Source organism: Lithobates pipiens, unplaced genomic scaffold, assembly GCF_037356315.1.
Source record: "Lithobates pipiens isolate NorthernLeopardFrog02 unplaced genomic scaffold, aLitPip1_a1.2 Scaffold_13, whole genome shotgun sequence".
NCBI lineage: Eukaryota > Metazoa > Chordata > Amphibia > Anura > Ranidae > Lithobates > Lithobates pipiens.
Genome location: NW_027507718.1, coordinates 174,928,911 through 174,952,084, shown reverse-complemented (window position 1 = coordinate 174,952,084; position 23,174 = coordinate 174,928,911). Strand labels below are relative to the sequence as shown.

Here is a 23,174-nt window from a genome sequence, read left to right as displayed (position 1 = left end):
AGGGTGCCAGATCGCCTACGGCCACATCACCCTGAATGCGCTCGATCTCGTCTGATCTCGGATGCTAGGCAGGATCGGGCTTGGTTAGTACCTGGATGGGAGACCGCCTGGGAATACCAGGTGCCGTAGGCTTTTTTCCATTATGTTGTTGGCTTTGGCGACCTGCTGTATTTTTCCTCTCGATTGCCAGAGGTGACCACCTTGGCTTTTGTCAAGAGAGTTGTAAGTAGGGTGCCAGATCGCCTACGGCCACATCACCCTGAATGTGCTCGATCTCGTCTGATCTCGGATGCTAAGCAGGGTCGGGCCTGGTTAGTACCTGGATGGGAGACCGCCTGGGAATTCCAGTTGCCGTAGGATTTTTTCCATTATGTTGTTGGCTTTGGCGACCTGCTGTATTTTTCCTCTCGATTGCCCGAGGTGACCACCTTGGCTTTTGTCAAGAGAGTTGTAAGTAGGGTGTAAGATCGCCTACGGCAACATCACCCTGAATGCGCTCGATCTCGTCTGATCTCGGATGCTAAGCAGGGTCGGGCCTGGTTAGTACCTGGATGGCAGACTACCTGGAAATACCAGGTGCTGTAGGCTTTTTTCCATTATGTTATTGGCTTTGGCGACCTGCTGTATTTTTCCTCTCGATTGCCTGAGGTGACCACCTTGGCTTTTGTCAAGAGATTTGTAAGTAGGGTGCAAGATCGCCTACAGCCACATCACCCTGAATGCACTCGATCTCGTCTGATTTCGGATGCTAAGCAGGGTCGGGCCTGGTTAGTACCTGGATGGGAGACCGCCTGGGAATACCAGGTGCCGTAGGCCTTTTTCCATTATGTTGTTGGCTTTGGCGACCTGCTGTATTTTTCCTCTCGATTGCCCGAGGTGACCACCTTGGCTTTTGTCAAGAGAGTTGTAAGTAGGGTGGAAAGATTGCCTACGGCCACATCACCCTGAATGCGCTTGATCTTGTCTGATCTCGGATGCTAAGCAGGGTCAGGCCTGGTTAGTACCTGGATGGGAGACCGCCTGGGAATACCAGGTGCCATAGGCTTTTTTCCCTTATGCTGTTGGCTTTACCGACCTGCTGTATTTTTCCTCTCGATTGCCCGAGGTGACCACCTTGGCTTTTGTCAAGAGAGTTGTAAGTAGGGTGCAAAGATTGCCTATGGCCACATCACCCTGAATGCGCTTGATCTTGTCTGATCTCGGATGTTAAGCAGGGTCAGGCCTGGTTAGTACCTGGATGGGAGACCGCCTGGGAATACCAGGTGCCGTAGGCTTTTTTCCCTTATGCTGTTGGCTTTACCGACCTGCTGTATTTTTCCTCTTGATTGCCCGAGGTGACCACCTTGGCTTTTGTCAAGAGAGTTGTAAGTAGTGTGCAAGATCGCCTACCGCCACATCACCCTGAATGCGCTCGATCTCGTCTGATCTCGGATGCTAAGCAAGGTCGGGCCTGGTTAGTACCTGGATGGGAGACCGCCTGGGAGTTCCAGTTGCCGTAGGCTTTTTTCCATTATGTTGTTGGCTTTGGCGACCTGCTGTATTTTTCCTCTCGATTGCCCGAGGTGACCACCTTGGCTTTTGTCAAGAGAGTTGTAAGTAGGGTGTAAGATTGCCTACGGCAACATCACCCTGAATGCGCTCGATCTCGTCTGATCTCGGATGCTAAGCAGGGTCGGGCCTGGTTAGTACCTGGATGGCAGACCACCTGGAAATACCAGGTGCCGTAGGCTTTTTTCCATTATGTTATTGGCTTTGGCGACCTGCTGTATTTTTCCTATCGATTGCCCGAGGTGACCACCTTGGCTTTTGTCAAGAGATTTGTAAGTAGGGTGTAAGATCGCCTACAGCCACATCACCCTTAATGCACTCGATCTCGTCTGATCTCGGATGCTAAGCAGGGTCAGGCCTGGTTAGTACCTGGAAGGGAGATCGCCTGGGAATACCAGGTGCCGTAGGCTTTTTTCCCTTATGCTGTTGGCTTTACCGACCTGCTGTATTTTTCCTCTCGATTGCCCGAGGTGACCACCTTGGCTTTTGTCAAGAGAGTTGTAAGTAGGGTGCAAGCTCGCCTACAGCCACATCACCCTGAATGCGCTCGATCTCGTCTGATCTCGGATGCTAAGCAGGGTCGGGCCTGGTTAGTACCTGGATGGGAGACCGCCTGGGAATACCAGGTGCCGTAGGCCTTTTTCCATTATGTTGTTGGCTTTGGCGACCTGCTGTATTTTTCCTCTCGATTCCCCGAAGTTACCACCTTGGCTTTTGTCAAGAGAGTTGTAAGTAGGGTGCAACGATCGCCTACGGCCACATCACCCTGAATGCGATTGATCTTGTCTGATCTCGGATGCTAAGCAGGGTCAGGCCTGATTAGTACCTGGATGGGAGACCGCCTGGGAATACCAGGTGCCGTAGGCTTTTTTCCATTATGTTGTTGGCTTTGGCGAACTGCTGTATTTTTCCTCTCGATTGCCCGAGGTGACCACCTTGGCTTTTGTCAAGAGAGTTGTAAGTAGGGTGCAAGATCACGTACGGCCACATCACCCTGAATGCGCTCCATCTCGTCTGATCTCGGCTGCTAAGCAGGGTCGGGCCTGGTTAGTACCTGGATGGGAGACCGCCTGGGAATACCAGGTGCCGTAGGCTTTTTTCCATTATGTTGTTGGCTTTGGCGACCTGCTGTATTTTTCCTCTCGATTGCCCGAGGTGACCACCTTGGCTTTTGTCAAGAGAGTTGTAAGTAGGGTGCAAGATCACCTATGGCCACATCACCCTGAATGCGCTCGATCTCATCTGATCTCAGATGCTAAGCAGGGTCGGCTCTGGTTAGTACCTGGATGGGAGACCGCCAGGGAATTCCAGGTGCCGTGGGATTTTTTCCTTTATGTTGTTGGCTTTGGCAACCTACTGTATTTTTCCTCTCGATTGCCCGAGGTGACCACCTTGGCTTTTGTCAAGAGAGTTGTAAGTAGGGTGCAAGATCGCCTACCGCCACATCACCCTGAATGCGCTCGATCTCGTCTGATCTCGGATGCTAAGCAGGGTCGGGCCTGGTTAGTACATGGATGGGAGACCGCCTGGGAATACCAGATGCCGTAGACTTTTTTCCCTTATGTTGTTGGCTTTGGCGACCTGCTATATTTTTCCTCTCGATTGCCCGAGGTGACCACCTTGGCTTTTGTCAAGAGAGTTGTAAGTAGGAGTCAAGATCGCCTACGGCCACATCACCCTGAATGCGCTCGATCTCGTCTGATCTCGGATGCTAAGCAGGGTTGGGCCTGGTTAGTACCTGGATGGGAGACCGCCTGGGAATACCAGGTGCCGTAGGCTTTTTTCCATTATGTTGTTGGCTTTGACGACCTGCTGTATTTTTCCTCTCGATTGCCTGAGGTGACCACCTTGGCTTTTGTCAAGAGAGTTGTAAGTAGGGTGCAAGATAGCATACGGCCACATCACCCTGAATGCGCTTGATCTCGTCTGATCTCGGATGCTAAGCAGGGTCGGGCCTGGTTAGTACCTGGATGGGAGACCGCCTGGGAATACCAGGTGCCGTAGGCTTTTTTCCATTATATTGTTGGCTTTGGCGACCTGCTGTATTTTTCCTCTCGATTGCCCAAGGTGACCACCTTGGCTTTTGTCAAGAGAGTTGTAAGTAGGGTGCAAGATTGTCTACGGCCACATCACTCTGAATGCGCTCGATCTCGTCTGATCTCGGATGCTAAGCAGGGTCTGGCCTGGTTAGTACCTGGATGGGAGACCGCCTGGGAATACCAGGTGCCGTAGGCTTTTTTCCATTATGTTGTTGGCTTTGGCAACCTGCTGTATTTTTCCTCTCGATTGCCCGAGGTGACCACCTTGGCTTTTGTCAAGAGAGTTGTAAGTAGGGTGCAAGATCGCCTTCGGCCACATCACCCTGAATGCGCTCGATCTCGTCTGATCTCGGATGCTAAGCAGGGTCGGGCCTGGTTAGTACCTGGATGGGAGACCGCCTGGGAATACCAGGTGCCGTAGGCTTTTTTCCATTATGTTGTTGGCTTTGGCGACCTGCTGTATTTTTCCTCTCCTTTGCAAGAGGTGACCACCTTGGCTTTTGTCAAGAGAGTTGTAAGTAGGGTGCAAGATCGCCTACGGCCACATCACCCTGAATGCGCTCGATCTCGTCTGATCTCGGATGCTAAGCAGGGTCAGGCCTGGTTAGTACCTGGATGGGAGACGGCCAGGGAATACCAGGTGCCGTAGGCTTTTTTCCATTATGTTGTTGGCTTTGGCGACCTGCTGTATTTTTCCTCTCGATTGCCCGAGGTGACCACCTTGGCTTTTGTCAAGAGAGTTGTAAGTAGGGTGCAAGATTGCCTATGGCAACATAACCCTCAATGCGCTCGATCTCGTCTGATCTCGGATGCTAAGCAGGGTCAGGCCTGATTAGTACCTGGATGGGAGACCGCCTGGGAATACCAGGTGCCGTAGGCTTTTTTCCATTATGTTGTTGGCTTTGGCGAACTGCTGTATTTTTCCTCTCGATTGCCCGAGGTGACCACCTTGGCTTTTGTCAAGAGAGTTGTAAGTAGGGTGCAATATCACGTACGGCCACATCACCCTGAATGCGCTCCATCTCGTCTGATCTCGGCTGCTAAGCAGGGTCGGGCCTGGTTAGTACCTGGATGGGAGACCGCCTGGGAATACCAGGTGCCGTAGGCTTTTTTCCATTATGTTGTTGGCTTTGGCGACCTGCTGTATTTTTCCTCTCGATTGCCCGAGGTGACCACCTTGGCTTTTGTCAAGAGAGTTGTAAGTAGGGTGCAAGATCACCTATGGCCACATCACCCTGAATGCGCTCGATCTCGTCTGATCTCGGATGCTAAGCAGGGTCGGCCCTGGTTAGTACCTGGATGGGAGACCGCCAGGGAATTCCAGGTGCCGTAGGATTTTTTCCATTATGTTGTTGGCTTTGGCGACCTACTGTATTTTTCCTCTCGATTGCCCGAGGTGACCACCTTGGCTTTTGTCAAGAGAGTTGTAAGTAGGGTGCAAGATCGCCTACCGCCACATCACCCTGAATGCGCTCGATCTCGTCTGATCTCGGATGCTAAGCAGGGTCGGGCCTGGTTAGTACATGGATGGGAGACCGCCTGGGAATACCAGATGCCGTAGACTTTTTTCCCTTATGTTGTTGGCTTTGGCGACCTGCTATATTTTTCCTCTCGATTGCCCGAGGTGACCACCTTGGCTTTTGTCAAGAGAGTTGTAAGTAGGAGGCAAGATCGCCTACGGCCACATCACCCTGAATGCGCTCGATCTCGTCTGATCTCGGATGCTAAGCAGGGTCGGGCCTGGTTAGTACCTGGATGGGAGACCGCCTGGGAATACCAGGTGCCGTAGGCTTTTTTCCATTATGTTGTTGGCTTTGACGACCTGCTGTATTTTTCCTCTCGATTGCCCGAGGTGACCACCTTGGCTTTTGTCAAGAGAGTTGTAAGTAGGGTGCAAGATTGCCTACGGCCACATCACCCTGAATGCGCTTGATCTCGTCTGATCTCGGATGCTAAGCAGGGTCGGGCCTGGTTAGTACCTGGATGGGAGACCGCCTGGGAATACCAGGTGCCGTAGGCTTTTTTCCATTATATTGTTGGCTTTGGCGACCTGCTGTATTTTTCCTCTCGATTGCCCAAGGTGACCACCTTGGCTTTTGTCAAGAGAGTTGTAAGTAGGGTGCAAGATTGTCTACGGCCACATCACTCTGAATGCGCTCGATCTCGTCTGATCTCGGATGCTAAGCAGGGTCTGGCCTGGTTAGTACCTGGATGGGAGACCGCCTGGGAATACCAGGTGCCGTAGGCTTTTTTCCATTATGTTGTTGGCTTTGGCAACCTGCTGTATTTTTCCTCTCGATTGCCCGAGGTGACCACCTTGGCTTTTGTCAAGAGAGTTGTAAGTAAGGTGCAAGATTGCCTATGGCAACATAACCCTCAATGCGCTCGATCTCGTCTGATCTCGGATGCTAAGCAGGGTCGGGCCTGGTTAGTACCTGGATGGGAGACCGCCTGGGAATACCAGGTGCCGTAGGCTTTTTTCCATTATGTTGTTGGCTTTGGCGACCTGCTGTATTTTTCCTCTCGATTGCCCGAGGTGACCACCTTGGCTTTTGTCAAGAGAGTTGTAAGTAGGGAGCAAAACTGCCTACGGCCACATCACCCTGAATGCGCTCGATCTCGTCTGATCTGAGATGCTAAGCAGGGTCGGGCCTGGTTAGTACCTGGATGGGAGACCGCCTGGGAATACCAGGTGCCGTAGGCTTTTTTTTATTATGTTGTTTGCTTTAGCGACCTGCTGTATTTTTCCTCTCGATTGCCCGAGGTGACCACCTTGGCTTTTGTCAAGAGAGTTGTAAGTAGGGTGCAAGATCGCCTACGGCCACCTCACCCTGAATGCGCTCGATCTTGTCTGATCTCGGATGCTAAACAGGGTCGGGCCTGGTTAGTACCTGGATGGGAGACCGCCTGGGAATACCAGGTGCCGTAGGCTTTTTTCCATTATGTTGTTGGCTTTGGCGACCTGCTGTATTTTTCCTCTCGATTGCCCGAGGTGACCACCTTGGCTTTTGTCAAGAGAGTTGTAAGTAGGGTGCAAGATCGCCTACGGCCACATCACCCTGAATGCGCTCGCTCTCCTCTGTTCTCTGATGCTAAGCAGGATCGGGCCTGGTTAGTACCTGGATGGGAGACCGCCTGGGAATACCAGGTGCCGTAGGCTTTTTTCCATTATGTTGTTGGCTTTGGCGACCTGCTGTATTCTTCCTCTCGATTGCCCGAGGTGACCACCTTGGCTTTTGTCAAGAGAGTTGTAAGTAGGGTGCAAGATCGCCTACGGCCACATCACCCTGAATGCGCTCGATCTCATCTGATCTCGCATGCTAAGCAGGGTCGGGCCTGGTTAGTACCTGGATATGGAGACCGCCTGGGAATACCAGGTGCCGTAGGCTTTTTTCCATTATGTTGTTGGCTTTGGCGACCTGCTGTATTTTTCCTCTCGATTGCCCGAGGTGACCACCTTGGCTTTTGTCAAGAGAGTTGTAAGTAGGGTGCAAGATTGCCTACGGCCACATCACCCTGAATGCGCTTTATCTCGTCTGATCTCGGATGCTAAGCAGGGTCGGGTCTGGTTAGTACCTGCATGGGAGACCGCCTGGGAATACCAGGTGCCGTAGGCTTTTTTCCATTATGTTGTTGGCTTTGGCGACCTGCTGTATTTTTCCTCTCGATTGCCCGAGGTGACCACCTTGGCTTTTGTCAAGAGAGTTGTAAGTAGGGTGCTAGATCTCCTACGGCCACATCACCCTGAATGCGCTCGATCTCGTCTGATCTCGGATGCTAAGCACGGTCGGGCCTGGTTAGTACCTGGATGGGAGACCGCCTGGGAATACCAGGTGCCGTAGGCTTTTTTTTATTATGTTGTTGGCTTTAGCGACCTGCTGTATTTTTCCTCTCGATTGCCCGAGGTGACCACCTTGGCTTTTGTCAAGAGAGTTGTAAGTAGGGTGCAAGATCGCCTACGGCCACATCACCCTGAATGCGCTCGATCTCGTCTGATCTCGGATGCTAAGCCGGGTCGGGCCTGGTTAGTACCTGGATCGGAGACCGCCTTGGAATACCAGGTGCCGTAGGCTTTTTTCCATTATGTTGTTGGCTTTGGCGACCTGCTGTATTTTTCCTCTCGATTGCCCGAGGTGACCACCTTGGCTTTTGTCAAGAGAGTTGTAAGTAGGGTGCAAGATCGCCTACGGCCACATCACCCTGAATGCGCTCGATCTCGTCTGATCTCGGATGCTAAGTAGGGTCGGGCCTGGTTAGTACCTGGATGGGAGACCGCCTGGGAAAACCAGGTGCCGTAGGTTTTTTTCATTTATGTTGTTGGCTTTGGCGACCTGCTGTATTTTTCCTCTCGATTGCCCGAGGTGACCACCTTGGCTTTTGTCAAGAGAGTTGTAAGTAGGATGCAAGATCGCTTACGGCAACATCACACTGAATGCGCTCGATCTCATCTGATCTCGGATGCTAAGCAGGGTCGGGCTTGGTTAGTACCTGGATGGGAGATCGCCTGGGAATACCGGGTGCCGTAGGCTTTTTTCCATTATGTTGTTGGCTTTGGCGACCTGCTGTATTTTTCCTCTCGATTGCCCGAGGTGACCACCTTGGCTTTTGTCAAGAGAGTTGTAAGTAGGGTCCAAGATCGCCTACGGCCACATCACCCTGAATGCGCTCGATCTCGTCTGATCTCGGATGCTAAGCAGGGTTGGGCCTGGTTAGTACCTGGATGGGAGACCGCCTGGGAATACCAGGTGCCGTAGGCTTTTTTCCATTATGTTGTTGGCTTTGGCGACCTGCTGTATTTTTCCTCTCTATAGCCCGAGGTGACCACCTTGGCTTTTGTCAAAAGAGTTGTAAGTAGTGAACAAGATTGGCTACAGCCACATCACCCTGAATGCGCTCGATCTCGTCTGATCTCGGATGATAAGCAGGGGCGGGCCTGGTTAGTATCTGGATGGGAGACCGCCTGGGAATACCAGGTGCCGTAGGCTTTTTTCCATTATGTTGTTGGCTTTGGCGACCTGCTGTATTTTTCCTCTCGATTGCCCGAGGTGACCACCTTGGCTTTTGTCAAAGAGTTGTAAGTAGTGAGCAAGATCGGCTACAGCCACATCACCCTGAATGCGCTCGATCTCGTCTGATCTCGGATGCTAAGCAGGGTCGGGCCTGGTTAGTACCTGGATGGGAGACCGCCTGGGAATACCGGGTGCCGTAGGCTTTTTTCCATTATGTTGTTGGCTTTGGCGACCTGCTGTATTTTTCCTCTCGATTGCCCGAGGTGACCACCTTGGCTTTTGTCAAAAGAGTTGTAAGTAGGGTGCAAGATTGCCTACGGCCACATCACCCTGAATGCGCTCTATCTCGTCTGATCTCGGATGCTAAGTAGGGTCGGGCCTGGTTAGTACCTGGATGGGAGACCGCCTGGGAATACCAGGTGCCGTAGGCTTTTTTCCATTATATTGTTGGCTTTAGCGACCTGCTGTATTTTTCCTCTCTATTGCCCGAGGTGACCACCTTGGCTTTTGTCAAGAGAGTTGTAAGTAGGGTGCAAGATCGCCTACGGCCACATCACCCTGAATGCGCTCGATTTCGTCTGATCTCGGATGCTAAGCAGGGTCGGGACTGGTTAGTACTTGGATGGGAGACCGCCTGGGAATACCAGGTGCCGTAGGCTTTTTTCCATTATGTTGTTGGCTTTGGCGACCTGCTGTATTTTTCCTCTCGATTGCCCGAGGTGACCACCTTGGCTTTTGTCAAGAGAGTTGTAAGTAGGATGCAAGATCGCCTACGGCCACATCACCCTGAATGCGCTCAATCTCGTCTGATCTCGGATGCTAAGCCGGGTCGGGCCTGGTTAGTACCTGGATGGGAGACCGCCTGGGAATACCAGGTGCCGTAGGCTTTTTTCCATTATGTTGTTGGCTTTGGCGACCTGCTGTATTCTTCCTCTCGATTGCCCGAGGTGACCACCTTGGCTTTTGTCAAGAGAGTTGTAAGTAGGGTGCAAGATCGCCTACGGCCACATCACCCTGAATGCGCTCGATCTCATCTGATCTCGCATGCTAAGCAGGGTCGGGCCTGGTTAGTACCTGGATATGGAGACCGCCTGGGAATACCAGGTGCCGTAGGCTTTTTTCCATTATGTTGTTGGCTTTGGCGACCTGCTGTATTTTTCCTCTCGATTGCCCGAGGTGACCACCTTGGCTTTTGTCAAGAGAGTTGTAAGTAGGGTGCAACATTGCCTACGGCCACATCACCCTGAATGCGCTCGTTCTCGTCTGATCTCGGATGCTAAGCAGGGTCGGGCCTGATTAGAACCTGGATGGGAGTCCGCCTGGGAATACCAGGTGCCGTAGGCTTTTTTCCATTATGTTGTTGGCTTTGGCGACCTGCTGTATTTTTCCTCTCGATTGCCCGAGGTGACCACCTTGGCTTTTGTCAAGAGAGTTGTAAGTAGGGTGCAAGATCGCCTACGGCCACATCACCCTGAATGCGCTCGATCTCGTCTGATCTCGAATGCTAAGCAGGGTTGGGCCTGGTTAGTACCTGGATGGGAGACCGCCTGGGAATACCAGGTGCCGTAGGCTTCTTTCCATTATGTTGTTGGCTTTGGTGACCTGCTGTATTTTTCCTCTCGATTGCCCGAGGTGACCACCTTGGCTTTTGTCAAGAGAGTTGTAAGTAGGGTGCTAGATCGCCTACGGCCACATCACCCTGAATGCGCTCTATCTCGTCTGATCTCGGATGCTAAGCAGGGTCGGGCCTGGTTAGTACCTGGATGGGAGACCGCCTGGGAATACCAGGTGCCGTAGGCTTTTTTTTATTATGTTGTTGGCTTTAGCGACCTGCTGTATTTTTCCTCTCAATTGCCCGAGGTGACCACCTTGGCTTTTGTCAAGAGAGTTGTAAGTAGGTTGCAAGATCGCCTACGGCCACATCACCCTGAATGCGCTCGATCTCGTCTGATCTCGGATGCTAAGCCGGGTCGGGCCTGGTTAGTACCTGGATCGGAGACCGCCTTGGAATACCAGGTGCCGTAGGCTTTTTTCCATTATGTTGTTGGCTTTGGCGACCTGCTGTATTTTTCCTCTCGATTGCCCGAGGTGACCACCTTGGCTTTTGTCAAGAGAGTTGTAAGTAGGGTGCAAGATCGCCTACGGCCACATCACCCTGAATGCGCTCGATCTCGTCTGATCTCGGATGCTAAGTTGGGTCGGGCCTGGTTAGTACCTGGATGGGAGACCGCCTGGGAATACCAGGTGCCGTAGGTTTTTTTCATTTATGTTGTTGGCTTTGGCGACCTGCTGTATTTTTCCTCTCGATTGCCCGAGGTGACCACCTTGGCTTTTGTCAAGAGAGTTGTAAGTAGGATGCAAGATCGCTTACGGCAACATCACACTGAATGCGCTCGATCTCATCTGATCTCGGATGCTAAGCAGGGTCGGGCTTGGTTAGTACCTGGATGGGAGACCGCCTGGGAATACCGGGTGCCGTAGGCTTTTTTCCATTATGTTGTTGGCTTTGGCAACCTGCTGTATTTTTCCTCTCGATTGCCCGAGGTGACCACCTTGGCTTTTGTCAAGAGAGTTGTAAGTAGGGTACAAGATTGCCTACGGCCACATCACCCTGAATGCGCTCGATCTCATCTGATCTCGGATGCTAAGCAGGGTCGGGCCTGGTTAGTACCTGGATGGGAGACCGCCTGGGAATACCAGGTGCCGTAGGCTTTTTTCCATTATGTTGTTGGCTTTGGCGACCTGCTGTATTTTTCCTCTCGGTTGCCCGAGGTGACCACCTTGGCTTTTGTCAAGAGAGTTGTAAGTAGGGTGCAAGATCGCCTACGGCCACATCACCCTGAATGCGCTCGATTTCGTCTGATCTCGGATGCTAAGCAGGGTCGGGACTGGTTAGTACCTGGATGGGAGACCGCCTGGGATAACCAGGTGCCGTAGGCTTTTTTCCATTATGTTGTTGGCTTTGGCGACCTGCTGTATTTTTCCTCTCGATTGCCCGAGGTGACCACCTTGGCTTTTGTCAAGAGAGTTGTAAGTAGGATGCAAGATTGCTTACGGCCACATCACCCTGAATGCGCTCGATCTCGTCTGATCTCGGATGCTAAGCCGGGTCGGGCCTGGTTATTACCTGGATGGGAGACCGCCTGGGAATACCAGGTGCCGTAGGCTTTTTTCCATTATGTTGTTGGCTTTGGCGACCTGCTGTATTCTTCCTCTCGATTGCCCGAGGTGACCACCTTGGCTTTTGTCAAGAGAGTTGTAAGTAGGGTGCAAGATCGCCTACGGCCACATCACCCTGAATGCGCTCGATCTCGTCTGATCTCGGATGCTAAGCCGGGTCGGGCCTGGTTAGTACCTGGATCGGAGACCGCCTTGGAATACCAGGTGCCGTAGGCTTTTTTCCATTATATTGTTGGCTTTGGCGACCTGCTGTATTTTTCCTCTCGATTGCCCGAGGTGACCACCTTGGCTTTTGTCAAGAGAGTTGTAAGTAGGGTGCAAGATCGCCTACGGCCACATCACCCTGAATGCGCTCGATCTCATCTGATCTCGGATGCTAAGCAGGGTCGGGACTGGTTAGTACCTGGATGGGAGACCGCCTGGGAATACCAGGTGCCGTAGGCTTTTTTCCATTATGTTGTTGGCTTTGGCGACCTGCTGTATTTTTCCTCTCTATAGCCCGGGGTGACCACCTTGGCTTTTGTCAAAAGAGTTGTAAGTAGTGAGCAAGATCGGCTACAGCCACATCACCCTGAATGCGCTCGATCTCGTCTGATCTCGGATGCTAAGCAGGGTCGGGCCTGGTTAGTATCTGGATGGGAGACCGCCTGGGAATACCAGGTGCCGTAGGCTTTTTTCCATTATGTTGTTGGCTTTGGCGACCTGCTGTATTTTTCCTCTCGATTGCCCGAGGTGACCACCTTGGCTTTTGTCAAGAGAGTTGTAAGTAGGGTGCAAGATTGCTTACGGCCACATCACCCTGAATGCGCTCAATCTCGTCTGATCTCGGATTCTAAGCAGGGTTGGGCCTGGTTAGTACCTGGATGGGAGACCGCCTGGGAATACCAGGTGCCGTAGGCTTTTTTCCATTATATTGTTGGCTTTGGCGACCTGCTGTATTTTTCCTCTCGATTGCCCGAGGTGACCACCTTGGCTTTTGTCAAGAGAGTTGTAAGTAGGGTGCAAGATCGCCTACGGCAACATCACCCTGAATATGCTCGATCTCGTCTGATCTCGGATGCTAAGCAGCGTCGGGACTGGTAAGTACCTGGATGGGAGACCGCCTGGGAATACCAGGTGCCGTAGGCTTTTTTCCATTATGTTGTTGGCTTTGGCGACCTGCTGTATTTTTCCTCTCGATTGCCCGAGGTGACCACCTTGGCTTTTGTCAAGAGAGTTGTAAGTAGGATGCAAGATCGCCTACGGCCACATCACCCTGAATGCGCTCGATCTCGTCTGATCTCGGATGCTAAGCAGGGTCGGGCCTGGTTAGTACCTGGATGGGAGACCGCCTGGGAATACCGGGTGCCGTAGGCTTTTTTCCATTATGTTGTTGGCTTTGGCGACCTGCTGTATTTTTCCTCTCGATTGCCCGAGGTGACCACCTTGGCTTTTGTCAAAAGAGTTGTAAGTAGGGTGCAAGATTGCCTACGGCCACATCACCCTGAATGCGCTCTATCTCGTCTGATCTCGGATGCTAAGTAGGGTCGGGCCTGGTTAGTACCTGGATGGGAGACCGCCTGGGAATACCAGGTGCCGTAGGCTTTTTTCCATTATATTGTTGGCTTTAGCGACCTGCTGTATTTTTCCTCTCTATTGCCCGAGGTGACCACCTTGGCTTTTGTCAAGAGAGTTGTAAGTAGGGTGCAAGATCGCCTACGGCCACATCACCCTGAATGCGCTCGATTTCGTCTGATCTCGGATGCTAAGCAGGGTCGGGACTGGTTAGTACTTGGATGGGAGACCGCCTGGGAATACCAGGTGCCGTAGGCTCTTTTCCATTATGTTGTTGGCTTTGGCGACCTGCTGTATTTTTCCTCTCGATTGCCCGAGGTGACCACCTTGGCTTTTGTCAAGAGAGTTGTAAGTAGGATGCAAGATCGCCTACGGCCACATCACCCTGAATGCGCTCAATCTCGTCTGATCTCGGATGCTAAGCCGGGTCGGGCCTGGTTAGTACCTGCATGGGAGACCGCCTGGGAATACCAGGTGCCGTAGGCTTTTTTCCATTATGTTGTTGGCTTTGGCGACCTGCTGTATTCTTCCTCTCGATTGCCCGAGGTGACCACCTTGGCTTTTGTCAAGAGAGTTGTAAGTAGGGTGCAAGATCGCCTACGGCCACATCACCCTGAATGCGCTCGATCTCATCTGATCTCGCATGCTAAGCAGGGTCGGGCCTGGTTAGTACCTGGATATGGAGACCGCCTGGGAATACCAGGTGCCGTAGGCTTTTTTCCATTATGTTGTTGGCTTTGGCGACCTGCTGTATTTTTCCTCTCGATTGCCCGAGGTGACCACCTTGGCTTTTGTCAAGAGAGTTGTAAGTAGGGTGCAAGATCGCCTACGGCCACATCACCCTGAATGCGCTCGATCTCGTCTGATCTCGAATGCTAAGCAGGGTTGGGCCTGGTTAGTACCTGGATGGGAGACCGCCTGGGAATACCAGGTGCCGTAGGCTTTTTTCCATTATGTTGTTGGCTTTGGTGACCTGCTGTATTTTTCCTCTCGATTGCCCGAGGTGACCACCTTGGCTTTTGTCAAGAGAGTTGTAAGTAGGGTGCTAGATCGCCTACGGCCACATCACCCTGAATGCGCTCGATCTCGTCTGATCTCGGATGCTAAGCAGGGTCGGGCCTGGTTAGTACCTGGATGGGAGACCGCCTGGGAATACCAGGTGCCGTAGGCTTTTTTTTATTATGTTGTTGGCTTTAGCGACCTGCTGTATTTTTCCTCTCAATTGCCCGAGGTGACCACCTTGGCTTTTGTCAAGAGAGTTGTAAGTAGGGTGCAAGATCGCCTACGGCCACATCACCCTGAATGCGCTCGATCTCGTCTGATCTCGGATGCTAAGCCGGGTCGGGCCTGGTTAGTACCTGGATCGGAGACCGCCTTGGAATACCAGGTGCCGTAGGCTTTTTTCCATTATGTTGTTGGCTTTGGCGACCTGCTGTATTTTTCCTCTCGATTGCCCGAGGTGACCACCTTGGCTTTTGTCAAGAGAGTTGTAAGTAGGGTGCAAGATCGCCTACGGCCGCATCACCCTGAATGCGCTCGATCTCGTCTGATCTCGGATGCTAAGTTGGGTCGGGCCTGGTTAGTACCTGGATGGGAGACCGCCTGGGAATACCAGGTGCCGTAGGTTTTTTTCATTTATGTTGTTGGCTTTGGCGACCTGCTGTATTTTTCCTCTCGATTGCCCGAGGTGACCACCTTGGCTTTTGTCAAGAGAGTTGTAAGTAGGATGCAAGATCGCTTACGGCAACATCACACTGAATGCGCTCGATCTCATCTGATCTCGGATGCTAAGCAGGGTCGGGCTTGGTTAGTACCTGGATGGGAGACCGCCTGGGAATACCGGGTGCCGTAGGCTTTTTTCCATTATGTTGTTGGCTTTGGCGACCTGCTGTATTTTTCCTCTCGATTGCCCGAGGTGACCACCTTGGCTTTTGTCAAGAGAGTTGTAAGTAGGGTACAAGATTGCCTACGGCCACATCACCCTGAATGCGCTCGATCTCATCTGATCTCGGATGCTAAGCAGGGTCGGGCCTGGTTAGTACCTGGATGGGAGACCGCCTGGGAATACCAGGTGCCGTAGGCTTTTTTCCATTATGTTGTTGGCTTTGGCGACCTGCTGTATTTTTCCTCTCGGTTGCCCGAGGTGACCACCTTGGCTTTTGTCAAGAGAGTTGTAAGTAGGGTGCAAGATCGCCTACGGCCACATCACCCTGAATGCGCTCGATTTCGTCTGATCTCGGATGCTAAGCAGGGTCGGGACTGGTTAGTACCTGGATGGGAGACCGCCTGGGATAACCAGGTGCCGTAGGCTTTTTTCCATTATGTTGTTGGCTTTGGCGACCTGCTGTATTTTTCCTCTCGATTGCCCGAGGTGACCACCTTGGCTTTTGTCAAGAGAGTTGTAAGTAGGATGCAAGATCGCTTACGGCCACATCACCCTGAATGCGCTCGATCTCGTCTGATCTCGGATGCTAAGCCGGGTCGGGCCTGGTTAGTACCTGGATGGGAGACCGCCTGGGAATACCAGGTGCCGTAGGCTTTTTTCCATTATGTTGTTGGCTTTGGCGACCTGCTGTATTCTTCCTCTCGATTGCCCGAGGTGACCACCTTGGCTTTTGTCAAGAGAGTTGTAAGTAGGGTGCAAGATCGCCTACGGCCACATCACCCTGAATGCGCTCGATCTCGTCTGATCTCGGATGCTAAGCCGGGTCGGGCCTGGTTAGTACCTGGATCGAAGACCGCCTTGGAATACCAGGTGCCGTAGGCTTTTTTCCATTATATTGTTGGCTTTGGCGACCTGCTGTATTTTTCCTCTCGATTGCCCGAGGTGACCACCTTGGCTTTTGTCAAGAGAGTTGTAAGTAGGGTGCAAGATCGCCTACGGCCACATCACCCTGAATGCGCTCGATCTCATCTGATCTCGGATGCTAAGCAGGGTCGGGACTGGTTAGTACCTGGATGGGAGACCGCCTGGGAATACCAGGTGCCGTAGGCTTTTTTCCATTATGTTGTTGGCTTTGGCGACCTGCTGTATTTTTCCTCTCTATAGCCCGGGGTGACCACCTTGGCTTTTGTCAAAAGAGTTGTAAGTAGTGAGCAAGATCGGCTACAGCCACATCACCCTGAATGCGCTCGATCTCGTCTGATCTCGGATGCTAAGCAGGGTCGGGCCTGGTTAGTATCTGGATGGGAGACCGCCTGGGAATACCAGGTGCCGTAGGCTTTTTTCCATTATGTTGTTGGCTTTGGCGACCTGCTGTATTTTTCCTCTCGATTGCCCGAGGTGACCACCTTGGCTTTTGTCAAGAGAGTTGTAAGTAGGGTGCAAGATTGCTTACGGCCACATCACCCTGAATGCGCTCAATCTCGTCTGATCTCGGATTCTAAGCAGGGTTGGGCCTGGTTAGTACCTGGATGGGAGACCGCCTGGGAATACCAGGTGCCGTAGGCTTTTTTCCATTATATTGTTGGCTTTGGCGACCTGCTGTATTTTTCCTCTCGATTGCCCGAGGTGACCACCTTGGCTTTTGTCAAGAGAGTTGTAAGTAGGGTGCAAGATCGCCTACGGCCACATCACCCTGAATATGCTCGATCTCGTCTGATCTCAGATGCTAAGCAGCGTCGGGACTGGTTAGTACCTGGATGGGAGACCGCCTGGGAATACCAGGTGCCGTAGGCTTTTTTCCATTATGTTGTTGGCTTTGGCGACCTGCTGTATTTTTCCTCTCGATTGCCCGAGGTGACCACCTTGGCTTTTGTCAAGAGAGTTGTAAGTAGGATGCAAGATCGCCTACGGCCACATCACCCTGAATGCGCTCGATCTCGTCTGATCTCGGATGCTAAGCAGGGTCGGGCCTGGTTAGTACCTGGATGGGAGACCGCCTGGGAATACTAGGTGCCGTAGGCTTTTTTCCATTATGTTGTTGGCTTTGGCGACCTGCTGTATTTTTCCTCTCGATTGCCCGAGGTGACCACCTTGGCTTTTGTCAAGAGAGTTGTAAGTAGGGTGCAAGATCGCCTACGGCCACATCACCCTGAATGCGCTCGATCTCATCTGATCTCGCATGCTAAGCAGGGTCGGGCCTGGTTAGTACCTGGATATGGAGACCGCCTGGGAATACCAGGTGCCGTAGGCTTTTTTCCATTATGTTGTTGGCTTTGGCGACCTGCTGTATTTTTCCTCTCGATTGCCCGAGGTGACCACCTTGGCTTTTGTCAAGAGAGTTGTAAGTAGGGTGCAACATTGCCTACGGCCACATCACCCTGAATGCGCTCGTTCTCGTCTGATCTCGGATGCTAAGCAGGGTCGGGCCTGATTAGAACCTGGATGGGAGTCCGCCTGGGAATACCAGGTGCCGTAGGCTTTTTTCCATTATGTTGTTGGCTTTGGCGACCTGCTGTATTTTTCCTCTCGATTGCCCGAGGTGACCACCTTGGCTTTTGTCAAGAGAGTTGTAAGTAGGGTGCAAGATCGCCTACGGCCACATCACCCTGAATGCGCTCGATCTCGTCTGATCTCGAATGCTAAGCAGGGTTGGGCCTGGTTAGTACCTGGATGGGAGACCGCCTGGGAATACCAGGTGCCGTAGGCTTTTTTGCATTATGTTGTTGGCTTTGGTGACCTGCTGTATTTTTCCTCTCGATTGCCCGAGGTGACCACCTTGGCTTTTGTCAAGAGAGTTGTAAGTAGGGTGCTAGATCGCCTACGGCCACATCACCCTGAATGCGCTCGATCTCGTCTGATCTCGGATGCTAAGCAGGGTCGGGCCTGGTTAGTACCTGGATGGGAGACCGCCTGGGAATACCAGGTGCCGTAGGCTTTTTTTTATTATGTTGTTGGCTTTAGCGACCTGCTGTATTTTTCCTCTCAATTGCCCGAGGTGACCACCTTGGCTTTTGTCAAGAGAGTTGTAAGTAGGGTGCAAGATCGCCTACGGCCACATCACCCTGAATGCGCTCGATCTCGTCTGATCTCGGATGCTAAGCCGGGTCGGGCCTGGTTAGTACCTGGATCGGAGACCGCCTTGGAATACCAGGTGCCGTAGGCTTTTTTCCATTATGTTGTTGGCTTTGGCGACCTGCTGTATTTTTCCTCTCGATTGCCCGAGGTGACCACCTTGGCTTTTGTCAAGAGAGTTGTAAGTAGGGTACAAGATTGCCTACGGCCACATCACCCTGAATGCGCTCGATCTCATCTGATCTCGGATGCTAAGCAGGGTCGGGCCTGGTTAGTACCTGGATGGGAGACCGCCTGGGAATACCAGGTGCCGTAGGCTTTTTTCCATTATGTTGTTGGCTTTGGCGACCTGCTGTATTTTTCCTCTCGGTTGCCCGAGGTGACCACCTTGGCTTTTGTCAAGAGAGTTGTAAGTAGGGTGCAAGATCGCCTACGGCCACATCACCCTGAATGCGCTCGATTTCGTCTGATCTCGGATGCTAAGCAGGGTCGGGACTGGTTAGTACCTGGATGGGAGACCGCCTGGGATAACCAGGTGCCGTAGGCTTTTTTCCATTATGTTGTTGGCTTTGGCGACCTGCTGTATTTTTCCTCTCGATTGCCCGAGGTGACCACCTTGGCTTTTGTCAAGAGAGTTGTAAGTAGGATGCAAGATCGCTTACGGCCACATCACCCTGAATGCGCTCGATCTCGTCTGATCTCGGATGCTAAGCCGGGTCGGGCCTGGTTAGTACCTGGATGGGAGACCGCCTGGGAATACCAGGTGCCGTAGGCTTTTTTCCATTATGTTGTTGGCTTTGGCGACCTGCTGTATTCTTCCTCTCGATTGCCCGAGGTGACCACCTTGGCTTTTGTCAAGAGAGTTGTAAGTAGGGTGCAAGATCGCCTACGGCCACATCACCCTGAATGCGCTCGATCTCGTCTGATCTCGGATGCTAAGCCGGGTCGGGCCTGGTTAGTACCTGGATCGAAGACCGCCTTGGAATACCAGGTGCCGTAGGCTTTTTTCCATTATATTGTTGGCTTTGGCGACCTGCTGTATTTTTCCTCTCGATTGCCCGAGGTGACCACCTTGGCTTTTGTCAAGAGAGTTGTAAGTAGGGTGCAAGATCGCCTACGGCCACATCACCCTGAATGCGCTCGATCTCATCTGATCTCGGATGCTAAGCAGGGTCGGGACTGGTTAGTACCTGGATGGGAGACCGCCTGGGAATACCAGGTGCCGTAGGCTTTTTTCCATTATGTTGTTGGCTTTGGCGACCTGCTGTATTTTTCCTCTCTATAGCCCGGGGTGACCACCTTGGCTTTTGTCAAAAGAGTTGTAAGTAGTGAGCAAGATCGGCTACAGCCACATCACCCTGAATGCGCTCGATCTCGTCTGATCTCGGATGCTAAGCAGGGTCGGGCCTGGTTAGTATCTGGATGGGAGACCGCCTGGGAATACCAGGTGCCGTAGGCTTTTTTCCATTATGTTGTTGGCTTTGGCGACCTGCTGTATTTTTCCTCTCGATTGCCCGAGGTGACCACCTTGGCTTTTGTCAAGAGAGTTGTAAGTAGGGTGCAAGATTGCTTACGGCCACATCACCCTGAATGCGCTCAATCTCGTCTGATCTCGGATTCTAAGCAGGGTTGGGCCTGGTTAGTACCTGGATGGGAGACCGCCTGGGAATACCAGGTGCCGTAGGCTTTTTTCCATTATATTGTTGGCTTTGGCGACCTGCTGTATTTTTCCTCTCGATTGCCCGAGGTGACCACCTTGGCTTTTGTCAAGAGAGTTGTAAGTAGGGTGCAAGATCGCCTACGGCCACATCACCCTGAATATGCTCGATCTCGTCTGATCTCAGATGCTAAGCAGCGTCGGGACTGGTTAGTACCTGGATGGGAGACCGCCTGGGAATACCAGGTGCCGTAGGCTTTTTTCCATTATGTTGTTGGCTTTGGCGACCTGCTGTATTTTTCCTCTCGATTGCCCGAGGTGACCACCTTGGCTTTTGTCAAGAGAGTTGTAAGTAGGATGCAAGATCGCCTACGGCCACATCACCCTGAATGCGCTCGATCTCGTCTGATCTCGGATGCTAAGCAGGGTCGGGCCTGGTTAGTACCTGGATGGGAGACCGCCTGGGAATACTAGGTGCCGTAGGCTTTTTTCCATTATGTTGTTGGCTTTGGCGACCTGCTGTATTTTTCCTCTCGATTGCCCGAGGTGACCACCTTGGCTTTTGTCAAGAGAGTTGTAAGTAGGGTGCAAGATCGCCTACGGCCACATCACCCTGAATGCGCTCGATCTCATCTGATCTCGCATGCTAAGCAGGGTCGGGCCTGGTTAGTACCTGGATATGGAGACCGCCTGGGAATACCAGGTGCCGTAGGCTTTTTTCCATTATGTTGTTGGCTTTGGCGACCTGCTGTATTTTTCCTCTCGATTGCCCGAGGTGACCACCTTGGCTTTTGTCAAGAGAGTTGTAAGTAGGGTGCAACATTGCCTACGGCCACATCACCCTGAATGCGCTCGTTCTCGTCTGATCTCGGATGCTAAGCAGGGTCGGGCCTGATTAGAACCTGGATGGGAGTCCGCCTGGGAATACCAGGTGCCGTAGGCTTTTTTCCATTATGTTGTTGGCTTTGGCGACCTGCTGTATTTTTCCTCTCGATTGCCCGAGGTGACCACCTTGGCTTTTGTCAAGAGAGTTGTAAGTAGGGTGCAAGATCGCCTACGGCCACATCACCCTGAATGCGCTCGATCTCGTCTGATCTCGAATGCTAAGCAGGGTTGGGCCTGGTTAGTACCTGGATGGGAGACCGCCTGGGAATACCAGGTGCCGTAGGCTTTTTTGCATTATGTTGTTGGCTTTGGTGACCTGCTGTATTTTTCCTCTCGATTGCCCGAGGTGACCACCTTGGCTTTTGTCAAGAGAGTTGTAAGTAGGGTGCTAGATCGCCTACGGCCACATCACCCTGAATGCGCTCGATCTCGTCTGATCTCGGATGCTAAGCAGGGTCGGGCCTGGTTAGTACCTGGATGGGAGACCGCCTGGGAATACCAGGTGCCGTAGGCTTTTTTTTATTATGTTGTTGGCTTTAGCGACCTGCTGTATTTTTCCTCTCAATTGCCCGAGGTGACCACCTTGGCTTTTGTCAAGAGAGTTGTAAGTAGGGTGCAAGATCGCCTACGGCCACATCACCCTGAATGCGCTCGATCTCGTCTGATCTCGGATGCTAAGCCGGGTCGGGCCTGGTTAGTACCTGGATCGGAGACCGCCTTGGAATACCAGGTGCCGTAGGCTTTTTTCCATTATGTTGTTGGCTTTGGCGACCTGCTGTATTTTTCCTCTCGATTGCCCGAGGTGACCACCTTGGCTTTTGTCAAGAGAGTTGTAAGTAGGGTGCAAGATCGCCTACGGCCACATCACCCTGAATGCGCTCGATCTCGTCTGATCTCGGATGCTAAGTTGGGTCGGGCCTGGTTAGTACCTGGATGGGAGACCGCCTGGGAATACCAGGTGCCGTAGGTTTTTTTCATTTATGTTGTTGGCTTTGGCGACCTGCTGTATTTTTCCTCTCGATTGCCCGAGGTGACCACCTTGGCTTTTGTCAAGAGAGTTGTAAGTAGGATGCAAGATCGCTTACGGCAACATCACACTGAATGCGCTCGATCTCATCTGATCTCGGATGCTAAGCAGGGTCGGGCTTGGTTAGTACCTGGATGGGAGACCGCCTGGGAATACCGGGTGCCGTAGGCTTTTTTCCATTATGTTGTTGGCTTTGGCGACCTGCTGTATTTTTCCTCTCGATTGCCCGAGGTGACCACCTTGGCTTTTGTCAAGAGAGTTGTAAGTAGGGTACAAGATTGCCTACGGCCACATCACCCTGAATGCGCTCGATCTCATCTGATCTCGGATGCTAAGCAGGGTCAGGCCTGGTTAGTACCTGGATGGGAGACCGCCTGGGAATACCAGGTGCCGTAGGCTTTTTTCCATTATGTTGTTGGCTTTGGCGACCTGCTGTATTTTTCCTCTCGGTTGCCCGAGGTGACCACCTTGGCTTTTGTCAAGAGAGTTGTAAGTAGGGTGCAAGATCGCCTACGGCCACATCACCCTGAATGCGCTCGATTTCGTCTGATCTCGGATGCTAAGCAGGGTCGGGACTGGTTAGTACCTGGATGGGAGACCGCCTGGGATAACCAGGTGCCGTAGGCTTTTTTCCATTATGTTGTTGGCTTTGGCGACCTGCTGTATTTTTCCTCTCGATTGCCCGAGGTGACCACCTTGGCTTTTGTCAAGAGAGTTGTAAGTAGGATGCAAGATTGCTTACGGCCACATCACCCTGAATGCGCTCGATCTCGTCTGATCTCGGATGCTAAGCCGGGTCGGGCCTGGTTAGTACCTGGATGGGAGACCGCCTGGGAATACCAGGTGCCGTAGGCTTTTTTCCATTATGTTGTTGGCTTTGGCGACCTGCTGTATTCTTCCTCTCGATTGCCCGAGGTGACCACCTTGGCTTTTGTCAAGAGAGTTGTAAGTAGGGTGCAAGATCGCCTACGGCCACATCACCCTGAATGCGCTCGATCTCGTCTGATCTCGGATGCTAAGCCGGGTCGGGCCTGGTTAGTACCTGGATCGGAGACCGCCTTGGAATACCAGGTGCCGTAGGCTTTTTTCCATTATATTGTTGGCTTTGGCGACCTGCTGTATTTTTCCTCTCGATTGCCCGAGGTGACCACCTTGGCTTTTGTCAAGAGAGTTGTAAGTAGGGTGCAAGATCGCCTACGGCCATATCACCCTGAATGCGCTCGATCTCATCTGATCTCGGATGCTAAGCAGGGTCGGGACTGGTTAGTACCTGGATGGGAGACCGCCTGGGAATACCAGGTGCCGTAGGCTTTTTTCC

The 23,174-nt window shown here is 52.2% G+C and overlaps 43 non-coding genes and 59 pseudogenes across 43 annotated transcripts; all 102 read left to right on the top strand.

Moving 5' to 3' along the window:
* The first annotated feature begins 13 nt into the window (after positions 1-13).
* LOC143978001 (5S ribosomal RNA) lies at positions 14-132 on the top strand (annotated as a pseudogene).
* A 109-nt stretch (positions 133-241) lies between these two features.
* LOC143978096 (5S ribosomal RNA) lies at positions 242-360 on the top strand (annotated as a pseudogene).
* A 109-nt stretch (positions 361-469) lies between these two features.
* On the top strand, positions 470-588 carry LOC143978385 (5S ribosomal RNA; annotated as a pseudogene).
* A 109-nt stretch (positions 589-697) lies between these two features.
* Positions 698-816, top strand: LOC143976733 (5S ribosomal RNA). Its single transcript, XR_013273029.1, has one exon. It is a non-coding gene; the product is annotated as a 5S ribosomal RNA (ribosomal RNA).
* A 110-nt stretch (positions 817-926) lies between these two features.
* Positions 927-1,045, top strand: LOC143978592 (5S ribosomal RNA; annotated as a pseudogene).
* Positions 1,046-1,155: 110 nt separating this feature from the next.
* LOC143978051 (5S ribosomal RNA) lies at positions 1,156-1,274 on the top strand (annotated as a pseudogene).
* Positions 1,275-1,383: 109 nt separating this feature from the next.
* Positions 1,384-1,502, top strand: LOC143978791 (5S ribosomal RNA; annotated as a pseudogene).
* Positions 1,503-1,611: 109 nt separating this feature from the next.
* LOC143977637 (5S ribosomal RNA) lies at positions 1,612-1,730 on the top strand (annotated as a pseudogene).
* A 109-nt stretch (positions 1,731-1,839) lies between these two features.
* Positions 1,840-1,958, top strand: LOC143978664 (5S ribosomal RNA; annotated as a pseudogene).
* A 109-nt stretch (positions 1,959-2,067) lies between these two features.
* Positions 2,068-2,186, top strand: LOC143976393 (5S ribosomal RNA). The gene has a single exon (XR_013272702.1). It is a non-coding gene; the product is annotated as a 5S ribosomal RNA (ribosomal RNA).
* A 110-nt stretch (positions 2,187-2,296) lies between these two features.
* LOC143978761 (5S ribosomal RNA) lies at positions 2,297-2,415 on the top strand (annotated as a pseudogene).
* Positions 2,416-2,524: 109 nt separating this feature from the next.
* Positions 2,525-2,643, top strand: LOC143978736 (5S ribosomal RNA; annotated as a pseudogene).
* Positions 2,644-2,752: 109 nt separating this feature from the next.
* On the top strand, positions 2,753-2,871 carry LOC143979274 (5S ribosomal RNA; annotated as a pseudogene).
* Positions 2,872-2,980: 109 nt separating this feature from the next.
* LOC143978826 (5S ribosomal RNA) lies at positions 2,981-3,099 on the top strand (annotated as a pseudogene).
* Positions 3,100-3,208: 109 nt separating this feature from the next.
* Positions 3,209-3,327, top strand: LOC143976401 (5S ribosomal RNA). Its single transcript, XR_013272710.1, has one exon. It is a non-coding gene; the product is annotated as a 5S ribosomal RNA (ribosomal RNA).
* A 109-nt stretch (positions 3,328-3,436) lies between these two features.
* LOC143976798 (5S ribosomal RNA) lies at positions 3,437-3,555 on the top strand. The gene has a single exon (XR_013273092.1). It is a non-coding gene; the product is annotated as a 5S ribosomal RNA (ribosomal RNA).
* Positions 3,556-3,664: 109 nt separating this feature from the next.
* Positions 3,665-3,783, top strand: LOC143977427 (5S ribosomal RNA). Its single transcript, XR_013273706.1, has one exon. It is a non-coding gene; the product is annotated as a 5S ribosomal RNA (ribosomal RNA).
* Positions 3,784-3,892: 109 nt separating this feature from the next.
* Positions 3,893-4,011, top strand: LOC143980080 (5S ribosomal RNA). The gene has a single exon (XR_013274225.1). It is a non-coding gene; the product is annotated as a 5S ribosomal RNA (ribosomal RNA).
* Positions 4,012-4,120: 109 nt separating this feature from the next.
* On the top strand, positions 4,121-4,239 carry LOC143978202 (5S ribosomal RNA; annotated as a pseudogene).
* A 109-nt stretch (positions 4,240-4,348) lies between these two features.
* Positions 4,349-4,467, top strand: LOC143978527 (5S ribosomal RNA; annotated as a pseudogene).
* Positions 4,468-4,576: 109 nt separating this feature from the next.
* On the top strand, positions 4,577-4,695 carry LOC143978735 (5S ribosomal RNA; annotated as a pseudogene).
* A 109-nt stretch (positions 4,696-4,804) lies between these two features.
* Positions 4,805-4,923, top strand: LOC143978155 (5S ribosomal RNA; annotated as a pseudogene).
* Positions 4,924-5,032: 109 nt separating this feature from the next.
* On the top strand, positions 5,033-5,151 carry LOC143978825 (5S ribosomal RNA; annotated as a pseudogene).
* A 109-nt stretch (positions 5,152-5,260) lies between these two features.
* On the top strand, positions 5,261-5,379 carry LOC143976955 (5S ribosomal RNA). The gene has a single exon (XR_013273244.1). It is a non-coding gene; the product is annotated as a 5S ribosomal RNA (ribosomal RNA).
* A 109-nt stretch (positions 5,380-5,488) lies between these two features.
* On the top strand, positions 5,489-5,607 carry LOC143979884 (5S ribosomal RNA). Its single transcript, XR_013274096.1, has one exon. It is a non-coding gene; the product is annotated as a 5S ribosomal RNA (ribosomal RNA).
* Positions 5,608-5,716: 109 nt separating this feature from the next.
* On the top strand, positions 5,717-5,835 carry LOC143977426 (5S ribosomal RNA). The gene has a single exon (XR_013273705.1). It is a non-coding gene; the product is annotated as a 5S ribosomal RNA (ribosomal RNA).
* Positions 5,836-5,944: 109 nt separating this feature from the next.
* On the top strand, positions 5,945-6,063 carry LOC143978378 (5S ribosomal RNA; annotated as a pseudogene).
* Positions 6,064-6,172: 109 nt separating this feature from the next.
* LOC143978049 (5S ribosomal RNA) lies at positions 6,173-6,291 on the top strand (annotated as a pseudogene).
* Positions 6,292-6,400: 109 nt separating this feature from the next.
* LOC143977440 (5S ribosomal RNA) lies at positions 6,401-6,519 on the top strand. Its single transcript, XR_013273718.1, has one exon. It is a non-coding gene; the product is annotated as a 5S ribosomal RNA (ribosomal RNA).
* A 109-nt stretch (positions 6,520-6,628) lies between these two features.
* On the top strand, positions 6,629-6,747 carry LOC143979248 (5S ribosomal RNA; annotated as a pseudogene).
* Positions 6,748-6,856: 109 nt separating this feature from the next.
* LOC143978476 (5S ribosomal RNA) lies at positions 6,857-6,976 on the top strand (annotated as a pseudogene).
* A 109-nt stretch (positions 6,977-7,085) lies between these two features.
* LOC143978639 (5S ribosomal RNA) lies at positions 7,086-7,204 on the top strand (annotated as a pseudogene).
* Positions 7,205-7,313: 109 nt separating this feature from the next.
* On the top strand, positions 7,314-7,432 carry LOC143976888 (5S ribosomal RNA). The gene has a single exon (XR_013273179.1). It is a non-coding gene; the product is annotated as a 5S ribosomal RNA (ribosomal RNA).
* A 109-nt stretch (positions 7,433-7,541) lies between these two features.
* LOC143978423 (5S ribosomal RNA) lies at positions 7,542-7,660 on the top strand (annotated as a pseudogene).
* Positions 7,661-7,769: 109 nt separating this feature from the next.
* LOC143976637 (5S ribosomal RNA) lies at positions 7,770-7,888 on the top strand. The gene has a single exon (XR_013272936.1). It is a non-coding gene; the product is annotated as a 5S ribosomal RNA (ribosomal RNA).
* Positions 7,889-7,997: 109 nt separating this feature from the next.
* On the top strand, positions 7,998-8,116 carry LOC143978272 (5S ribosomal RNA; annotated as a pseudogene).
* A 109-nt stretch (positions 8,117-8,225) lies between these two features.
* LOC143976390 (5S ribosomal RNA) lies at positions 8,226-8,344 on the top strand. Its single transcript, XR_013272699.1, has one exon. It is a non-coding gene; the product is annotated as a 5S ribosomal RNA (ribosomal RNA).
* Positions 8,345-8,453: 109 nt separating this feature from the next.
* On the top strand, positions 8,454-8,572 carry LOC143978754 (5S ribosomal RNA; annotated as a pseudogene).
* Positions 8,573-8,680: 108 nt separating this feature from the next.
* Positions 8,681-8,799, top strand: LOC143977475 (5S ribosomal RNA). Its single transcript, XR_013273751.1, has one exon. It is a non-coding gene; the product is annotated as a 5S ribosomal RNA (ribosomal RNA).
* Positions 8,800-8,908: 109 nt separating this feature from the next.
* On the top strand, positions 8,909-9,027 carry LOC143977514 (5S ribosomal RNA). The gene has a single exon (XR_013273790.1). It is a non-coding gene; the product is annotated as a 5S ribosomal RNA (ribosomal RNA).
* A 109-nt stretch (positions 9,028-9,136) lies between these two features.
* LOC143977285 (5S ribosomal RNA) lies at positions 9,137-9,255 on the top strand. The gene has a single exon (XR_013273570.1). It is a non-coding gene; the product is annotated as a 5S ribosomal RNA (ribosomal RNA).
* A 109-nt stretch (positions 9,256-9,364) lies between these two features.
* On the top strand, positions 9,365-9,483 carry LOC143977478 (5S ribosomal RNA). Its single transcript, XR_013273754.1, has one exon. It is a non-coding gene; the product is annotated as a 5S ribosomal RNA (ribosomal RNA).
* Positions 9,484-9,592: 109 nt separating this feature from the next.
* On the top strand, positions 9,593-9,712 carry LOC143978475 (5S ribosomal RNA; annotated as a pseudogene).
* Positions 9,713-9,821: 109 nt separating this feature from the next.
* Positions 9,822-9,940, top strand: LOC143978614 (5S ribosomal RNA; annotated as a pseudogene).
* A 109-nt stretch (positions 9,941-10,049) lies between these two features.
* On the top strand, positions 10,050-10,168 carry LOC143978168 (5S ribosomal RNA). The gene has a single exon (XR_013273906.1). It is a non-coding gene; the product is annotated as a 5S ribosomal RNA (ribosomal RNA).
* A 109-nt stretch (positions 10,169-10,277) lies between these two features.
* On the top strand, positions 10,278-10,396 carry LOC143976939 (5S ribosomal RNA). Its single transcript, XR_013273229.1, has one exon. It is a non-coding gene; the product is annotated as a 5S ribosomal RNA (ribosomal RNA).
* Positions 10,397-10,505: 109 nt separating this feature from the next.
* On the top strand, positions 10,506-10,624 carry LOC143978422 (5S ribosomal RNA; annotated as a pseudogene).
* A 109-nt stretch (positions 10,625-10,733) lies between these two features.
* Positions 10,734-10,852, top strand: LOC143977183 (5S ribosomal RNA). The gene has a single exon (XR_013273467.1). It is a non-coding gene; the product is annotated as a 5S ribosomal RNA (ribosomal RNA).
* Positions 10,853-10,961: 109 nt separating this feature from the next.
* LOC143977706 (5S ribosomal RNA) lies at positions 10,962-11,080 on the top strand (annotated as a pseudogene).
* Positions 11,081-11,189: 109 nt separating this feature from the next.
* Positions 11,190-11,308, top strand: LOC143980056 (5S ribosomal RNA). Its single transcript, XR_013274201.1, has one exon. It is a non-coding gene; the product is annotated as a 5S ribosomal RNA (ribosomal RNA).
* A 109-nt stretch (positions 11,309-11,417) lies between these two features.
* Positions 11,418-11,536, top strand: LOC143978553 (5S ribosomal RNA; annotated as a pseudogene).
* Positions 11,537-11,645: 109 nt separating this feature from the next.
* Positions 11,646-11,764, top strand: LOC143977755 (5S ribosomal RNA; annotated as a pseudogene).
* A 109-nt stretch (positions 11,765-11,873) lies between these two features.
* LOC143978421 (5S ribosomal RNA) lies at positions 11,874-11,992 on the top strand (annotated as a pseudogene).
* Positions 11,993-12,101: 109 nt separating this feature from the next.
* Positions 12,102-12,220, top strand: LOC143976574 (5S ribosomal RNA). Its single transcript, XR_013272876.1, has one exon. It is a non-coding gene; the product is annotated as a 5S ribosomal RNA (ribosomal RNA).
* Positions 12,221-12,329: 109 nt separating this feature from the next.
* Positions 12,330-12,448, top strand: LOC143977984 (5S ribosomal RNA; annotated as a pseudogene).
* Positions 12,449-12,557: 109 nt separating this feature from the next.
* Positions 12,558-12,676, top strand: LOC143977936 (5S ribosomal RNA; annotated as a pseudogene).
* A 109-nt stretch (positions 12,677-12,785) lies between these two features.
* LOC143978930 (5S ribosomal RNA) lies at positions 12,786-12,904 on the top strand (annotated as a pseudogene).
* A 109-nt stretch (positions 12,905-13,013) lies between these two features.
* Positions 13,014-13,132, top strand: LOC143978044 (5S ribosomal RNA). The gene has a single exon (XR_013273892.1). It is a non-coding gene; the product is annotated as a 5S ribosomal RNA (ribosomal RNA).
* A 109-nt stretch (positions 13,133-13,241) lies between these two features.
* Positions 13,242-13,360, top strand: LOC143977513 (5S ribosomal RNA). The gene has a single exon (XR_013273789.1). It is a non-coding gene; the product is annotated as a 5S ribosomal RNA (ribosomal RNA).
* Positions 13,361-13,469: 109 nt separating this feature from the next.
* Positions 13,470-13,588, top strand: LOC143977283 (5S ribosomal RNA). Its single transcript, XR_013273568.1, has one exon. It is a non-coding gene; the product is annotated as a 5S ribosomal RNA (ribosomal RNA).
* A 109-nt stretch (positions 13,589-13,697) lies between these two features.
* Positions 13,698-13,816, top strand: LOC143978124 (5S ribosomal RNA; annotated as a pseudogene).
* A 109-nt stretch (positions 13,817-13,925) lies between these two features.
* LOC143978474 (5S ribosomal RNA) lies at positions 13,926-14,045 on the top strand (annotated as a pseudogene).
* A 109-nt stretch (positions 14,046-14,154) lies between these two features.
* On the top strand, positions 14,155-14,273 carry LOC143978050 (5S ribosomal RNA). Its single transcript, XR_013273893.1, has one exon. It is a non-coding gene; the product is annotated as a 5S ribosomal RNA (ribosomal RNA).
* A 109-nt stretch (positions 14,274-14,382) lies between these two features.
* On the top strand, positions 14,383-14,501 carry LOC143976943 (5S ribosomal RNA). The gene has a single exon (XR_013273233.1). It is a non-coding gene; the product is annotated as a 5S ribosomal RNA (ribosomal RNA).
* A 109-nt stretch (positions 14,502-14,610) lies between these two features.
* Positions 14,611-14,729, top strand: LOC143978420 (5S ribosomal RNA; annotated as a pseudogene).
* A 109-nt stretch (positions 14,730-14,838) lies between these two features.
* LOC143977881 (5S ribosomal RNA) lies at positions 14,839-14,957 on the top strand (annotated as a pseudogene).
* A 109-nt stretch (positions 14,958-15,066) lies between these two features.
* On the top strand, positions 15,067-15,185 carry LOC143977705 (5S ribosomal RNA; annotated as a pseudogene).
* Positions 15,186-15,294: 109 nt separating this feature from the next.
* Positions 15,295-15,413, top strand: LOC143980044 (5S ribosomal RNA). Its single transcript, XR_013274190.1, has one exon. It is a non-coding gene; the product is annotated as a 5S ribosomal RNA (ribosomal RNA).
* Positions 15,414-15,522: 109 nt separating this feature from the next.
* On the top strand, positions 15,523-15,641 carry LOC143978552 (5S ribosomal RNA; annotated as a pseudogene).
* A 109-nt stretch (positions 15,642-15,750) lies between these two features.
* LOC143976713 (5S ribosomal RNA) lies at positions 15,751-15,869 on the top strand. Its single transcript, XR_013273009.1, has one exon. It is a non-coding gene; the product is annotated as a 5S ribosomal RNA (ribosomal RNA).
* Positions 15,870-15,978: 109 nt separating this feature from the next.
* LOC143978850 (5S ribosomal RNA) lies at positions 15,979-16,097 on the top strand (annotated as a pseudogene).
* A 109-nt stretch (positions 16,098-16,206) lies between these two features.
* LOC143976573 (5S ribosomal RNA) lies at positions 16,207-16,325 on the top strand. The gene has a single exon (XR_013272875.1). It is a non-coding gene; the product is annotated as a 5S ribosomal RNA (ribosomal RNA).
* A 109-nt stretch (positions 16,326-16,434) lies between these two features.
* On the top strand, positions 16,435-16,553 carry LOC143977983 (5S ribosomal RNA; annotated as a pseudogene).
* Positions 16,554-16,662: 109 nt separating this feature from the next.
* LOC143977934 (5S ribosomal RNA) lies at positions 16,663-16,781 on the top strand (annotated as a pseudogene).
* A 109-nt stretch (positions 16,782-16,890) lies between these two features.
* On the top strand, positions 16,891-17,009 carry LOC143979037 (5S ribosomal RNA; annotated as a pseudogene).
* Positions 17,010-17,118: 109 nt separating this feature from the next.
* LOC143980068 (5S ribosomal RNA) lies at positions 17,119-17,237 on the top strand. Its single transcript, XR_013274213.1, has one exon. It is a non-coding gene; the product is annotated as a 5S ribosomal RNA (ribosomal RNA).
* A 109-nt stretch (positions 17,238-17,346) lies between these two features.
* Positions 17,347-17,466, top strand: LOC143978472 (5S ribosomal RNA; annotated as a pseudogene).
* A 109-nt stretch (positions 17,467-17,575) lies between these two features.
* Positions 17,576-17,694, top strand: LOC143978612 (5S ribosomal RNA; annotated as a pseudogene).
* A 109-nt stretch (positions 17,695-17,803) lies between these two features.
* On the top strand, positions 17,804-17,922 carry LOC143977935 (5S ribosomal RNA). Its single transcript, XR_013273882.1, has one exon. It is a non-coding gene; the product is annotated as a 5S ribosomal RNA (ribosomal RNA).
* Positions 17,923-18,031: 109 nt separating this feature from the next.
* Positions 18,032-18,150, top strand: LOC143976931 (5S ribosomal RNA). The gene has a single exon (XR_013273222.1). It is a non-coding gene; the product is annotated as a 5S ribosomal RNA (ribosomal RNA).
* Positions 18,151-18,259: 109 nt separating this feature from the next.
* On the top strand, positions 18,260-18,378 carry LOC143978419 (5S ribosomal RNA; annotated as a pseudogene).
* Positions 18,379-18,487: 109 nt separating this feature from the next.
* LOC143979948 (5S ribosomal RNA) lies at positions 18,488-18,606 on the top strand. Its single transcript, XR_013274151.1, has one exon. It is a non-coding gene; the product is annotated as a 5S ribosomal RNA (ribosomal RNA).
* A 109-nt stretch (positions 18,607-18,715) lies between these two features.
* Positions 18,716-18,834, top strand: LOC143978551 (5S ribosomal RNA; annotated as a pseudogene).
* Positions 18,835-18,943: 109 nt separating this feature from the next.
* LOC143976712 (5S ribosomal RNA) lies at positions 18,944-19,062 on the top strand. Its single transcript, XR_013273008.1, has one exon. It is a non-coding gene; the product is annotated as a 5S ribosomal RNA (ribosomal RNA).
* A 109-nt stretch (positions 19,063-19,171) lies between these two features.
* LOC143978849 (5S ribosomal RNA) lies at positions 19,172-19,290 on the top strand (annotated as a pseudogene).
* Positions 19,291-19,399: 109 nt separating this feature from the next.
* On the top strand, positions 19,400-19,518 carry LOC143976572 (5S ribosomal RNA). Its single transcript, XR_013272874.1, has one exon. It is a non-coding gene; the product is annotated as a 5S ribosomal RNA (ribosomal RNA).
* Positions 19,519-19,627: 109 nt separating this feature from the next.
* Positions 19,628-19,746, top strand: LOC143977982 (5S ribosomal RNA; annotated as a pseudogene).
* A 109-nt stretch (positions 19,747-19,855) lies between these two features.
* On the top strand, positions 19,856-19,974 carry LOC143977933 (5S ribosomal RNA; annotated as a pseudogene).
* Positions 19,975-20,083: 109 nt separating this feature from the next.
* Positions 20,084-20,202, top strand: LOC143979036 (5S ribosomal RNA; annotated as a pseudogene).
* A 109-nt stretch (positions 20,203-20,311) lies between these two features.
* On the top strand, positions 20,312-20,430 carry LOC143980066 (5S ribosomal RNA). The gene has a single exon (XR_013274211.1). It is a non-coding gene; the product is annotated as a 5S ribosomal RNA (ribosomal RNA).
* A 109-nt stretch (positions 20,431-20,539) lies between these two features.
* On the top strand, positions 20,540-20,659 carry LOC143978471 (5S ribosomal RNA; annotated as a pseudogene).
* Positions 20,660-20,768: 109 nt separating this feature from the next.
* On the top strand, positions 20,769-20,887 carry LOC143978611 (5S ribosomal RNA; annotated as a pseudogene).
* A 109-nt stretch (positions 20,888-20,996) lies between these two features.
* LOC143977820 (5S ribosomal RNA) lies at positions 20,997-21,115 on the top strand. The gene has a single exon (XR_013273871.1). It is a non-coding gene; the product is annotated as a 5S ribosomal RNA (ribosomal RNA).
* A 109-nt stretch (positions 21,116-21,224) lies between these two features.
* Positions 21,225-21,343, top strand: LOC143976920 (5S ribosomal RNA). Its single transcript, XR_013273211.1, has one exon. It is a non-coding gene; the product is annotated as a 5S ribosomal RNA (ribosomal RNA).
* Positions 21,344-21,452: 109 nt separating this feature from the next.
* On the top strand, positions 21,453-21,571 carry LOC143978417 (5S ribosomal RNA; annotated as a pseudogene).
* Positions 21,572-21,680: 109 nt separating this feature from the next.
* On the top strand, positions 21,681-21,799 carry LOC143977181 (5S ribosomal RNA). Its single transcript, XR_013273465.1, has one exon. It is a non-coding gene; the product is annotated as a 5S ribosomal RNA (ribosomal RNA).
* A 109-nt stretch (positions 21,800-21,908) lies between these two features.
* Positions 21,909-22,027, top strand: LOC143977703 (5S ribosomal RNA; annotated as a pseudogene).
* Positions 22,028-22,136: 109 nt separating this feature from the next.
* LOC143980101 (5S ribosomal RNA) lies at positions 22,137-22,255 on the top strand. The gene has a single exon (XR_013274245.1). It is a non-coding gene; the product is annotated as a 5S ribosomal RNA (ribosomal RNA).
* A 109-nt stretch (positions 22,256-22,364) lies between these two features.
* LOC143978550 (5S ribosomal RNA) lies at positions 22,365-22,483 on the top strand (annotated as a pseudogene).
* A 109-nt stretch (positions 22,484-22,592) lies between these two features.
* Positions 22,593-22,711, top strand: LOC143976711 (5S ribosomal RNA). Its single transcript, XR_013273007.1, has one exon. It is a non-coding gene; the product is annotated as a 5S ribosomal RNA (ribosomal RNA).
* Positions 22,712-22,820: 109 nt separating this feature from the next.
* Positions 22,821-22,939, top strand: LOC143978416 (5S ribosomal RNA; annotated as a pseudogene).
* A 109-nt stretch (positions 22,940-23,048) lies between these two features.
* On the top strand, positions 23,049-23,167 carry LOC143979711 (5S ribosomal RNA). The gene has a single exon (XR_013274072.1). It is a non-coding gene; the product is annotated as a 5S ribosomal RNA (ribosomal RNA).
* Positions 23,168-23,174: the final 7 nt, after the last annotated feature.